Below are 12,018 nucleotides of genomic sequence, written 5' to 3'. Positions count from 1 at the left end.
GTTGGGAGACATTCTTAGGAACAGCTGAGCAGCATGCACATAATAGACTAGCTTTAACATTTCAATATTAACTCTTCAGACTCCACTCTCTTCAACATACAAGGAAATTCCAGCATTTTCATGTTATTCATTACTGTTATTTTTAGTATAGTTACCAAGAGCACAACTAGTAGATTATTATTGCTGACAATCCAGTCAATACTTTAAGGCTCAAACGCTGTACTCTATTTTTAATACTTTTGACCAAATCAAGTTTTTATTATGTCTTCTTTGATGTGTCATACTAGAATCACTTCCATAAACGCTTCTCAGGCTTATAAGTCTTTCAATGTCAATGCGATTTTCTCATGGCTCAAGACTTGCATTTCTCCATCATAGATTTGTTGTGTTTGACTCTCATTAGGGACTTGAAGGAATGAAAGGCAATGTGGGCCCATCTAAGTATATTTGACCTCCGTTTCTGAGAAAACTTTCTGATGGTAGCAATTAAAATGTTTATATTCAGAGATCATATTCTGGACAGGGGTAGGAGCAAAGGAAATTCAGGAAAATGTAGTTTCAAGGTTCTTAAACTTATCAATCTTTCCCCAAATTCTCATCCCTTCTCTTAGTAGGGGATCCTGCTTTTGACCCCACGAGAGTAAAGTAAGTACTTTAGCACAAAATGTCTAAAATGAGAGAGCATTCAATTTTGTGCTGCAGCTCTGCAAGGTGTATATCGTTTCTCATATTAAAGATCCTTCCCTGTTATTACAGAAGCTGTGAGAACTTTTTAAAGCTTCCTTTCTAGATGCATGCTTCATTGGATATTGATAACCCCTTTCTTTTCTCTGTGTTCTCTAGAGCTGTACAAAGAAAGGTGATTCTACAATCTTTATAATCACTCTAGTTGCTATAGTAACTAAATACCACACCACTTTCTCTCTGAATATTATACTTTCTACCTATAATTCATCCTATGTTACTACTGGTAGCAATATGAGAAATTGTTATACCCCTTATGCTATGGATTAATTCTGCGTGTCAAGAATTGGGCTTGAACATGCTTTGCCTTTAATATTTGAGCCAACCAACCCTAGAATCCCATTATGAGTTCATATTTTCTGGGATAATTCTAATGTAAATTATTACCAAAGCCAAAACTAAATATAATATAATCAAATTAGGATAATTAGAACAATTACAAATAACTATTTTATGAAGGCATAGGTTAGATAAAACGAACCATAATGATTAGCACAGGAACCCTAAGCTGGAAGAGGTAGATTATCACTGCCTGCAAGTCTGAAGGAACAAGGGGAAGGGGAGGTTACTAGAATTCATAGCAAGTCAGTAAAATGAAGTAAGCCACCTTGAGAGAAGCAATGACCTTCTGTCCAAGTGACACAATAAATTCAAGTTAACCTCACAAGAGGGAAGTTAAGGAAATAAAAAATGGTACAAAAAAGAAAGAGGGCACAGGAGCCCTCTGATATTACTAATCATAATGGTCTCCTTCTGAGGCAGAAAGCAACCATGATAAAGTTGGATGGTGGATCCAGAAGACAGAAGGGATTCAGGATGCCTTTATAATATATTTATTCAAAATAAAATAAATATAAACATATCTATCGGCAGAATAATTAAGATCCTATGTGAAAATTTAAGGAGCTACAGTTAATTGTGCTTAAGAGGGAATGATCATATTTTCCACAGGCCCTATGGGATATCATTACACACACACACCCCCATACATATATATGTAAAAATAAATACGTATGTATGTATGTGTACATATATCATTTACTTATTCATAAAGTTAAGAAAAGACATATTTTCAGCACCCACTGCCTAGGATTAGGGCCCAGAGAGGTAACACTATTTGTTCTACCCAGGGGGCCAACCTTATTGCAACACTGAAGGTAAGATCACAATGTTTCTCTAAACGTATTTCCACAGTTAATCAACTGGTATTAACGAGCAACAATGATCAGAGGCAGTTAGCTAAAAACATGTTCTTTTTAAGACAAATGCCAGAAATTTAGGGAATGTGGGAAATGTTTAAGTGAACATGCATTCTACTTTTACAGCTTCTATACCCCTTCCCTATGGAGTATCATTCTCTTATTCTCTCTCAGGACTCCACTCTTCTAAAGCAGTTTTAGTTATCAGAGTCTGTTAAATACTACTGGTTTGTGTGTTGAGACAAACATTTAAAAGGCTGGCAATCATTTAAAATCATTGTACTCTTTAGGCTTAGTACTATGAGTGCAGGTTTACATTTTCAAGCAGAGAGACTCTTACCCATTCAAAATATTTAATGAACAGTCATGAACTATTCATTTGTAACTCTTGTTTAGAGTTTAAAAATAATTAGGTCTGCCTCAATATAGTAACAAAGCATGCATTTAATTCATTCTGGTTACTGTATTAACTTAAAATATTAGTTGAATATATACTTACTATCACACCCTCTTCTTGACAATGATGACATAACAGGGGCAAAAACAATAAAAATCATTGCCTTTAAGAAGCATACATTTTCATGAGTACCTGTAAACTACTGAAATGCAAGAGAATCTAACACTAAAATAGCTACACATACATTGTCAGTGTGGGTACTTCACATGAAGAAAGTATGCAAACAAAGTACTGGGCAATGGAGAGTAAAGGAGAGGAAGCGCAATGGTGTAATGTGAAATTAAGCTTCTACCAAAAAGCACATAGAAATTATAAAAGCAACACTTAATAATAGAAAATAATTAGAAAATTCCAGTAAAATATAGTTTTAAAATATTCTACTTGTCCACACTCAAATATTAACCTTTTAGTAGTTACATTTTAAATTTCTATATATCTATATTATATATTTTTATAAACATGTTTATTTCCTTAATTTCCCCTCTTGTGAGTATCACTTGGATATGTTTTGTCACTTGGACAGAAAGTTAGTCTTGCTCTCAAGGTATCTCACTTCACACACACATATACATATACATGGATAGATAGATATAAATTTATCCAATTATATGTGCAATAGAGATACATACTTTGTCAACAAATGGCAAATAGACATCAGGATATGAACAAAAGATACAGAAATAGCAATATCAAAGTTTCCTCCTCGGGCTTTTACTTTCAATATCAAACTGAAAGAATTCCTTTTTAATTAATTCTCACTCTTATCCTGAATATGTTATAGCTATTGTAGGTGCTTCCATTTGTAGCACTGAATTTTCTGGGGGGATCACTGAATATCCTCAGAACATTATGTTTATTTAAGTAACAACAAAATGCTGAATAAGCACATAAACTTGTCTCTTCATTGAGATGATAATTTAAAGGTAGCAAATATTAATTGCATACTTACTTCTGAGAAGCATTCTAAGTTATATTTTCAGAGCATTAGTTATTTCCTTGCTAAAATAATTCATCATGACAGTAAAGAAAATGAGACTCTGAGAGTTAAGTAACTTACTCAAAATCTGACTTTCATTAAAGACAGATGGAAGACTGACCTAATTTTGATTCTGGTGCCTGTGCTCAGTCTTCTCAATTCCATCCATGTTTAGTGATATGGTTTTTAAGGACGCAAAAAAAAAAAAAAGAAAAAGAAAATTGTATACGTCACTACTACTATTATTTTACATCTTACAAGACTGTACACTAAATGACAAGAGCAATGACTACTGAACTCACAAAGCTTTGAACTGTAGTTTATATGTATTACTGAGCAATTTAAACCAAAGCTATTTATTGAAGTGACACTCCAATACGCATTGCAGGGTTATACCAACGTAAATAATGCAAAGTTATATTTAGAATGAAATTGAGTTTGTGTGTACATGTAAATGATACACAATTGCACTCAGAAGACCTTAGTTGAAGCTACAGCCCTTATAACCTTCAAATTACATGAACTTGGTTTAATAATAATGCTTTTTACCTTACCAATAAAATAATAGCAATAAATCATTTAAGGGTGTAGTTGAGAAGAGCAAAATGGGGTAATGGGAACAAAAGTGGTTGATAAAATGTTAATTAATCTATATTTTTTGGTCTAATTATTGCTGTATCTGTTTTAAAAGTTAAAAAAAAAATGTGTAGCCAGAGAATCATCCCAAAGGTGACAAGAGTTGTAATTGTTAGGGAGAAAGGACGGTTGAAAAGGAGTGGGAAGAGTCTCTCTGTAGGGAATTTTCAGCAGTGCTAGAAGATAACATCTAATATTCAGAAGAGTCATTCAGCCTGGCAGAGAATAGCAAAATGAATGAGTCTGCTAATTAGCACTAATTAACCTGTTTGGGTGGAAAATTTGGTTTAATTCAGTGGATCTACCACATGCTGATATCAGGCTGAATTTCAACACTAAATATGACTTTGCTAATTTAATTGATCAAAGTTTGAATCTCTTAAGCATTTATTTGATCATATTTACAGATCCAATAACTCGCTACAGCTCTAAAAAATCAGGAAAAATAATGTTATTGTTGCTGTGTATTGTCAACACACATTGTAAAAACATTTATTTTTACAATTTATAGGGACTACTAAGATGCAATTCAAATAATTCCTGGAAAAATGAAAGTTGGTAATTCTATCCTCACAGATATAAACTGTACTAGCAATTAAATACATGTATCCAGGTGTATTAATTTTATACACTTAAGGCAATGCAACTGTTACAAAGTAAATCATCTACTTAGCTTTGTGAGATTTTTTAAATGATAAAATATACAATGAATTGCAGTTTTAAAGTACTCATAATTCAATATCTTAATATAAAATGTACATAAGAGCTTGTCTCAGTTCATGTGGGCAGCTACAATAAAGCTATTAATACCTTGGACTAGGTACTATATAAATAATAGAAATTTCTTTATCACAGACCTGGATGCTGGGGAGTCCATGATCAAGGCACCAGTAGATCTAGGGAAGCCTCACTGTCTGCATCATGGGTAGTGTTTTGTTGCTGTGTCCTCATTTGGTGGAAGGACAAAAAGGAACGAAACACATTTCCTCAACCCCCCCCCTTTTTTTTTTTTTTTTTTTTTTTTTTGAGACGGAGTCTCGCTCTGTCGCCCAGGCTGGAGTGCAGTGGCCGGATCTCAGCTCACTGAAAGCTCCGCCTCCCGGGTTTACGCCATTCTCCTGCCTCAGCCTCCCGAGTAGCTGGGACTGCAGGCGCCCGCCATCTCGCCCGGCTAGTTTTTTTGTATTTTTTAGTAGAGATGGGGTTTCACCGTGTTAGCCAGGATAGTCTCGATCTCCTGACCTCGTGATCCGCCCGTCTCGTCCTCCCAAAGTGCTGGGATTACAAGCTTGAGGCACCGCGCCCGGCCCCTCAACCCCTTTTATAAGAACAGCGCCTCATGACTTTATCATCTCCTCAAAGTGCTACTTTGTAATACTATTGCATTGGGGATTAAATTCCTGCATGAATTTTGGAGGAACCCAACTATTCAAACTATTGCGCTACTCCTGCAGGTAAGTACAAGCAGGGATTATTATATTAATATGTCCTTCTCAGTTTTCTCTAAATGTATAACAATCTACACCGATTGGTTTAAAACCAGAAAGCATCCGTACTTCAAAAGTTTTAATTTGATCCTGTGCAAATATATGTGAGAATATTACCACACATCTCCTAGAAAAATATATTTTATTTTCCTTTTTAAAAACTTTTAAATTCAGGGGTACATGTGCAGGTTTTTTATATAGGTAAACCTGTGTCATGGGAGTTTGTTGTACAGATTATTTCATCACTCCAGGTATTAAGCCTAGTACTCATTGGTTATTTTTCCTGATCCTCTCCCTCCTCCCACCCTTCACCCTCCAAAAGACCCCAGTGTGTGTTGTTCCCCTCTATGTGTGTGTGTGTTCTCATCGCTTAGCTCCCACTTGTGAGAATATGCAGTATTTGGTTTTTCGTTCCCGTGTTTGTTTTCTGAGGATAATGACCTCCGGTTCCATCCATGTTCCCACAAAAGACATGATCTCACTTTTTAATGGCTGCATAGTATTCCATGGTGTATCTGTACCACATTTTTCTTACCCTCTACTATCAATGGGCATTTAGGTTGCTTCCATCTTCTTGATATTGTAAATAGTGCTGCATTGAACATTTGTGTATATGTATCTTTATAGTTGAATGATTTATATTCCTCTGGGTATACACCCAGTAATGGGTTTGCTGGGTTGAATGGTAGTTCTGGTTTTAGGTCTTTGAGGAATTGCCACACCGCCTCCCACAATGATTCCACTAATTTACAATCCCACCAAACAGTGTATAAGTGTTCCCTTTTCTACACAACCTCACCAGCATCTGACATTTTCTGACTTTTTAATAATAGTCATTCTGACTGGTGTAGATGGTATCTCATTGTGCTTTTGATTGGCAATTCTTTAAGGATCTATGATGTTGAGCAAGGGAGGTATAACTCAAACTCATCGTTTCGAGCTTTTATCGTTTGTTATTCCTCTGGATTATAAACTTGTTAGGGATGCAAGCACACTTTGCTTATAAAGACACCAAGTATCCTTTCTTTCATTCTTTGGGTTTCGAATGTTTTTTCTATTTTGATAGAAATAGGGTGCATAGAAACCATTCTGTAGCTGACATGTCAATCTGTGACAAAAGAAAATTTAAATTGCTGACGGTCTTAGGGTATAGCAAAAAATTTTTTTTATTATTATTTTTTTATTTTTATTTTTTTTACATCTTGCTGCAATGCCAAGATGGTATGAGGAAATTGGGTTTTAGGTCCCCTCTGTTTGTAGTATTTTCTTACTTTAATTCTCAGCAAGTCACATCAGCTGTAAGAGAGAACTTACTGTAATTGGGAAGAAGAGTTAATTTAGGGAAACTAAGCTAGTGACCTTAAGAACAGAGGAAAGTAGGCTTGCTCCTTCCTCCCTCCCTCCCTCCTTCCCTTCCTTCTTTCTCTCCTTCTTGTTTCAAAACATTTACTGTGACATAAAAGATTAAGGTAATATGACTGAAAAGGATAGTCACCGCTACTTCATAACTTTTACTCCAAGTTGTGAAAAACTCGCTCTCTTGAGAAGATGGTATTTTAAAATTCTGAGAAAGTCAAGAGAGTATGGATATCTTCTGATTCCAGCTACGGATTGTTTATATTTTGTTCTCTGATTTATATTCCCGAGAGATTAATAGTGGAAAAAATGTCCTCTGATACTTTAGATCAATATCACAGTTTTCCAAAGGGAAGGCATAAACAAGAATGTTAATTAACTAGTTTCCTATACTTGCCTCTTTCATGCCACAAATCTACGTCAAATGTTTGTCTTATTTCTTAATGACACAGAATACTCTGAAGTGCAGTTATCAGTAATATGTTGTAGAATTTCACAACATTTTCACAGTATTATATCTAAATGTTCTTCATTTGTATAACTAAAATATAGTAGGGTCCCCACTTTCGTTTTGTATTTTATGACAACCACTAACTGCAGCATTTTGAGTCCATTCTTCTATTTGTAAGTTTTTTTTCTCCCTTCACTGGACAAACTCCCACTTAATTTCAAAATTACAGATGTCTTTGGGTAGAAGGTATAGTTGACTAAGAAATAAAAATCAGCAGAAATGATTAAGTGCATTCCTAAACTTAAACTATAATTATCTTTGAGCTATATAGACTTATTTAAATTAGAACCTGATATAGTGATTAATCTCTACTCTGTCAAACTCCTAAATAATAAATAATAGTGCTACTATATTTTCTCGGGGGGTACAAGGAGCCATTTAATTCCCTGTGTGAACTTTCTAGATGTCCAGGAGCGAATCAAGAATTTTTTAACCTAGAAGCTGGAACCAGTTAAATAAATTTGAATTTCTCAGGAGCTCACTCAAACTCCATCATGTGATGTGAATCACATCCAGCCAAATTTCATCTTATGTCTACACTTATTCCCTAAGCAGTGACATTATTCCAGTCCCACAGATTTCTTTTCCTGCAACACATATTTTGAAAACTCGAAATAGGTATTGTAAATTCGTATCTGTTTTTCAGTGTTTTGTTTTTTAACCATACTCATCACCTCAGTAGCTAATTTCCTGTGACTTTTCCTATGATATTTGATGATATTGCTGTTCTTGCTCTTTGTTTTGCCATTTACTGGGAGGAATTGTGACTAAGTTAGACACATCAAAATTTGTATTTCCAGTATTCTCATATACTTCAGCATGAATAGTCTGCTTTCTTTTTGTCTTTTATGTATCACATTTTTTCAATAATTTCTTGATTTATTCATATATTATGGAATAGAATGCTCATGAGTACATTTTGACATAAGTGTGTCTGAAATTATTGACAAAAACACTAAGTCTATGCAATTTAAAGAATACAGTATACATTTCATTTCAAAAATGTAATTCAGAAAAAAGTTTCTACACTGTAATTATAAAACTATTTACACTTTATAACACTTTCTTTGTATGGATCTACTTAATATTTCAGGAAGCCACAACACGTCCATTTTATGACTTAAATTTCAGTACCTGGTAATGTGTCCGAACTGGTGTGGTGGGTTCTTGGTCTCACTGACCTCAAGAATGAAGCCGCAAGCCCTCCCAGTGAATTTTACGGTTCTTAAAGATGTTGTGTCCGGAGTTTGTTCTGTTCCTTCAGAGATTCAGATGCGTGCGTCTGCAGTTTTTTCCTTCTGGTGGGTTCGTGGTCTCACTGGCTTCAGAAGTGAAGCTACAGACCTTCGCAGTGAATGTTACCCCTCTTGATGGCTGTGCAGAGCCAAACAGCAGCAGCAAAATTTTTCCAAGACGTGAAAGACCGACGCTACCATCTCAAAGAAGGACACCCGACTGTGTTGCGGCTGCCCGTTCCAGCAGCCTGCTTTTATTCCCTTATCTGACCCCACCCACATCCTGCTGATTGGTCCATTTTACAGAGAGCTGATTGGCCCATTTCATAGAGAGCTGATTGGCCCATTTTATAGAGAGCTGATTGGTCTGTTTTGACACGGTGCTGATTGGTGCGTTTACAAACCTTGAGCTAGACACAGAGTGCTGATTGGTGCCTTTATAATCCTTTAGCTAGACTCGAAAGTTCTCCCAGTCCCCACTAGATTAGCTAGACACAGAACAGTGATTGGTGCGTTTACAATCCTCCAGCTAGACATAAAAGTTCTCCAAGTCCCCACCAGACTCAGGAGCACCAGCTGATTTCCCCTAGTGGATCGTGTACCAGCTCCACGGAGCTGGTTGCCAGTTCCCCGCCGCAGGCTTGCGCTCCTCAGCCCTTGGGCGGTGGATGGGACTGGACGCCACGGAGCAGGTGACGGCGCCTGTTGGGGAGGCTGCGGCATGGCGTACTGCAGATCCCAAGCCCTGCCCAGTCAAGAGGCGGCTGAGGTCCCGTGAGAATTCGAGCGCGGCGCCCGTGTGCCCGCAGTGCTGGGCGACCCGGCACACCCTCCGCAGCTGCTGGCCTGAGTGCTAAGGACTTCACTGACGGGGCCGGTGGCACCGGCCTCTGGGAGTGCGGGGCCCGCCTTGCCTGCACGCACCCGAAACTCGTGCTGGCCCGCGAGGGCTGCGTGCAGCCGCGGTTCCCGCCCGCGCCTCTTCCTCCACACCTCCCCCCAAGCAGAGGGAGCCGGCTGCGGCCTCGTCCAGTCCAGAGTGGAGTTCCCACAGTGCAGCGGCTGGATGAAGGGCTCCTCAAGCACGGATAGCGTGGACGCCGAGGCCGAGGAGGCGCCGAGAGGGAGCGAGGGCTGCTAGCATGTTGGTCACCTCCAAGTAAAAGTAGGTATATAAAAAATGATTTTTAAATCAGTATGTATGCATGTACATTTTTACTACAATTTTACATTTACGTTTCAGTAGTGGTTTTTGTTTAAAAACGTCAGGTTTTGTTATTTTTTATTTTTCATTTTTTGACGGAGTTTCGCTGTTTTGCCCAGGCTGAAGTGCAATGGTGTGATCTCGGCCCACTGCAACCTCCGCCTTCTGGTTTCAAGCGATTCTCCTGCTTCAGCTTTCCCAGTAGCTGGGATTACAGGCACCAGCCACCAGGCCCAGCTAATTTCTGTATTTTTAATAGATACGGGGTTTCACCATGTTGGCCAGGGTGGTCTCGAACCCCTAACTTCGTGATCCGCCTGCCTCGGCTTCCCAAAGCGCTGGGATTACAGGCGTAGGCCGCCTTGCCTGGCCTGTTTCTCTTAATACTGTGTTACTTGTTGACGTTAGACAACTAAAGAAAATAATTTTTCCTCAATTCAACCTTCCAGGGTTAACATTTTTTAATATAATTGTTTTAGATGTTTAAAAGAACCATTACAAGGTGGTTTTCTCTTACAATTGCTGCCATGTTTCCATTGTACAAGAAAAAATTTGTTTCTTACGGTATTTTTCACAGTTCCTAAATAAAGTAAGTACATTATATACTTACCCTTCGTTTTAAAAAAATGGAGTTTTCTAAAACAAGCAGAATGTGTTGTCACCTTTTCTTGGGTCTCCACGATAATAACCTTTTATTTGTTAAGTAGTAATATATGCAGATTTTAGAATTTATAAGGAACTTTGGTTGCTCCTCTGCTGAGAAACTTTGTAACTACCCACCTTAGTTACATTTTAAATATTCTGTATTTGATATGTATGACTTAACCTCTTTTTTGTCTTGTTTCGTAGATGGTATTTTGGTTCGTTATTTTAATAAATTCTTATGTTATTCTATAGCAAACACTCTTATTTCCACTTGTATCCACCACCTAGATTGATAAATGGCATCTACCATCCAATTTAGAATCTATTTTGATTTTTTTCGTATGTCTTCCTTCCCTCATAAACAAACTTGTTATTTGTATTTGTATAGTTTTAAATTTCTCAGATATTACAATTAGACACCATAGTTTGCCTAGTTTGTTTTTTGAGATAGGTATTTTAAGTTCCTTTTAATCTGTAGCACTCCAGTCTCCTTTTTTTTTTTTTTTTTTTTTTTTTTTTTTTTTTAAATCTATCTGCAAATGAGTTTAGGATACTTGAATTCTAGTATTCTCTACACTCTGAGTTTTGTTGATTGTATTTATTGGAGCAGTTCAACATATTTCTTATTTTTCTGTATTTCCTGGCAAACTGGCACCTCCATCCAGAGAATGAATCAATTTTTAGCGTCCTTTGCAAGACTCAAACTTTGACTATACATAGCCATGTGATAAATAGTATATGCATATGTACATGTATCACATATAAATGTGATGTATATGTGTATGTATATGTTCACATACACATGATGTATGTGGATGACATATATATGTGATACCTAGTAGGACAACAAAAGGCACATGATGTCTAATTTAATCTGTGGTGTTAGGAGCCCTTGATGCTTAATACTTATTTCAGTTTATTAATATGTAGTTTATATGTATTTAATGCATTCACTGTGGTGGTGTTATGATTTTATAATTTCTTTTTTCATTCATTAGTTGAGATTTTGCAATAAAGGGATGCGTCCCTCATATCTAATTTGGTTTCGGGTATTACTTGGTACAGTTTATGCAGGGAAGTCAAGACAAATGCTTACCCTTTATTCTATTTATTAGTTTCCAAGATACTGATTTGCTATCATTTCCCGAAGGTGACTACATAATTTTAAATATTTTTACGAACTCATTATTTAAATGTATTATGTTATTTCCAATCCATTATAACTACTGTCAAAATTAAAGCTCAAAACTTCTCATCTCTACCTATTGGAAACCTCGGTACCTTCAACATATCCCTATATGCCTGGAAAATATCTCTTGAGATATGATAACAACATCATCTTTTATGTTATCTTCTTAATACCTGAAATAAGCTATTTCCCCAAGATGCCTGAAATCATCTAGTGAGGAAAGTCACTGCAAGACTACAATCTTGAGCATGGATGCTCATTTTTGGTGGGCGACCATTTCTAGAACTTTTTGAGACAATTCATTGATGTTCAATTCAAGTTGAAGATGAGACTTTCATTAAAACATATTCTTGAAAAATCTGTGTCTCTTTTCTTTCAT

Source organism: Chlorocebus sabaeus, chromosome 3, assembly GCF_047675955.1.
Source record: "Chlorocebus sabaeus isolate Y175 chromosome 3, mChlSab1.0.hap1, whole genome shotgun sequence".
Classification (NCBI taxonomy): domain Eukaryota; kingdom Metazoa; phylum Chordata; class Mammalia; order Primates; family Cercopithecidae; genus Chlorocebus; species Chlorocebus sabaeus.
The sequence above is the reverse complement of the archived record's forward strand: the minus strand, read 5'-3'. Positions refer to the sequence as shown.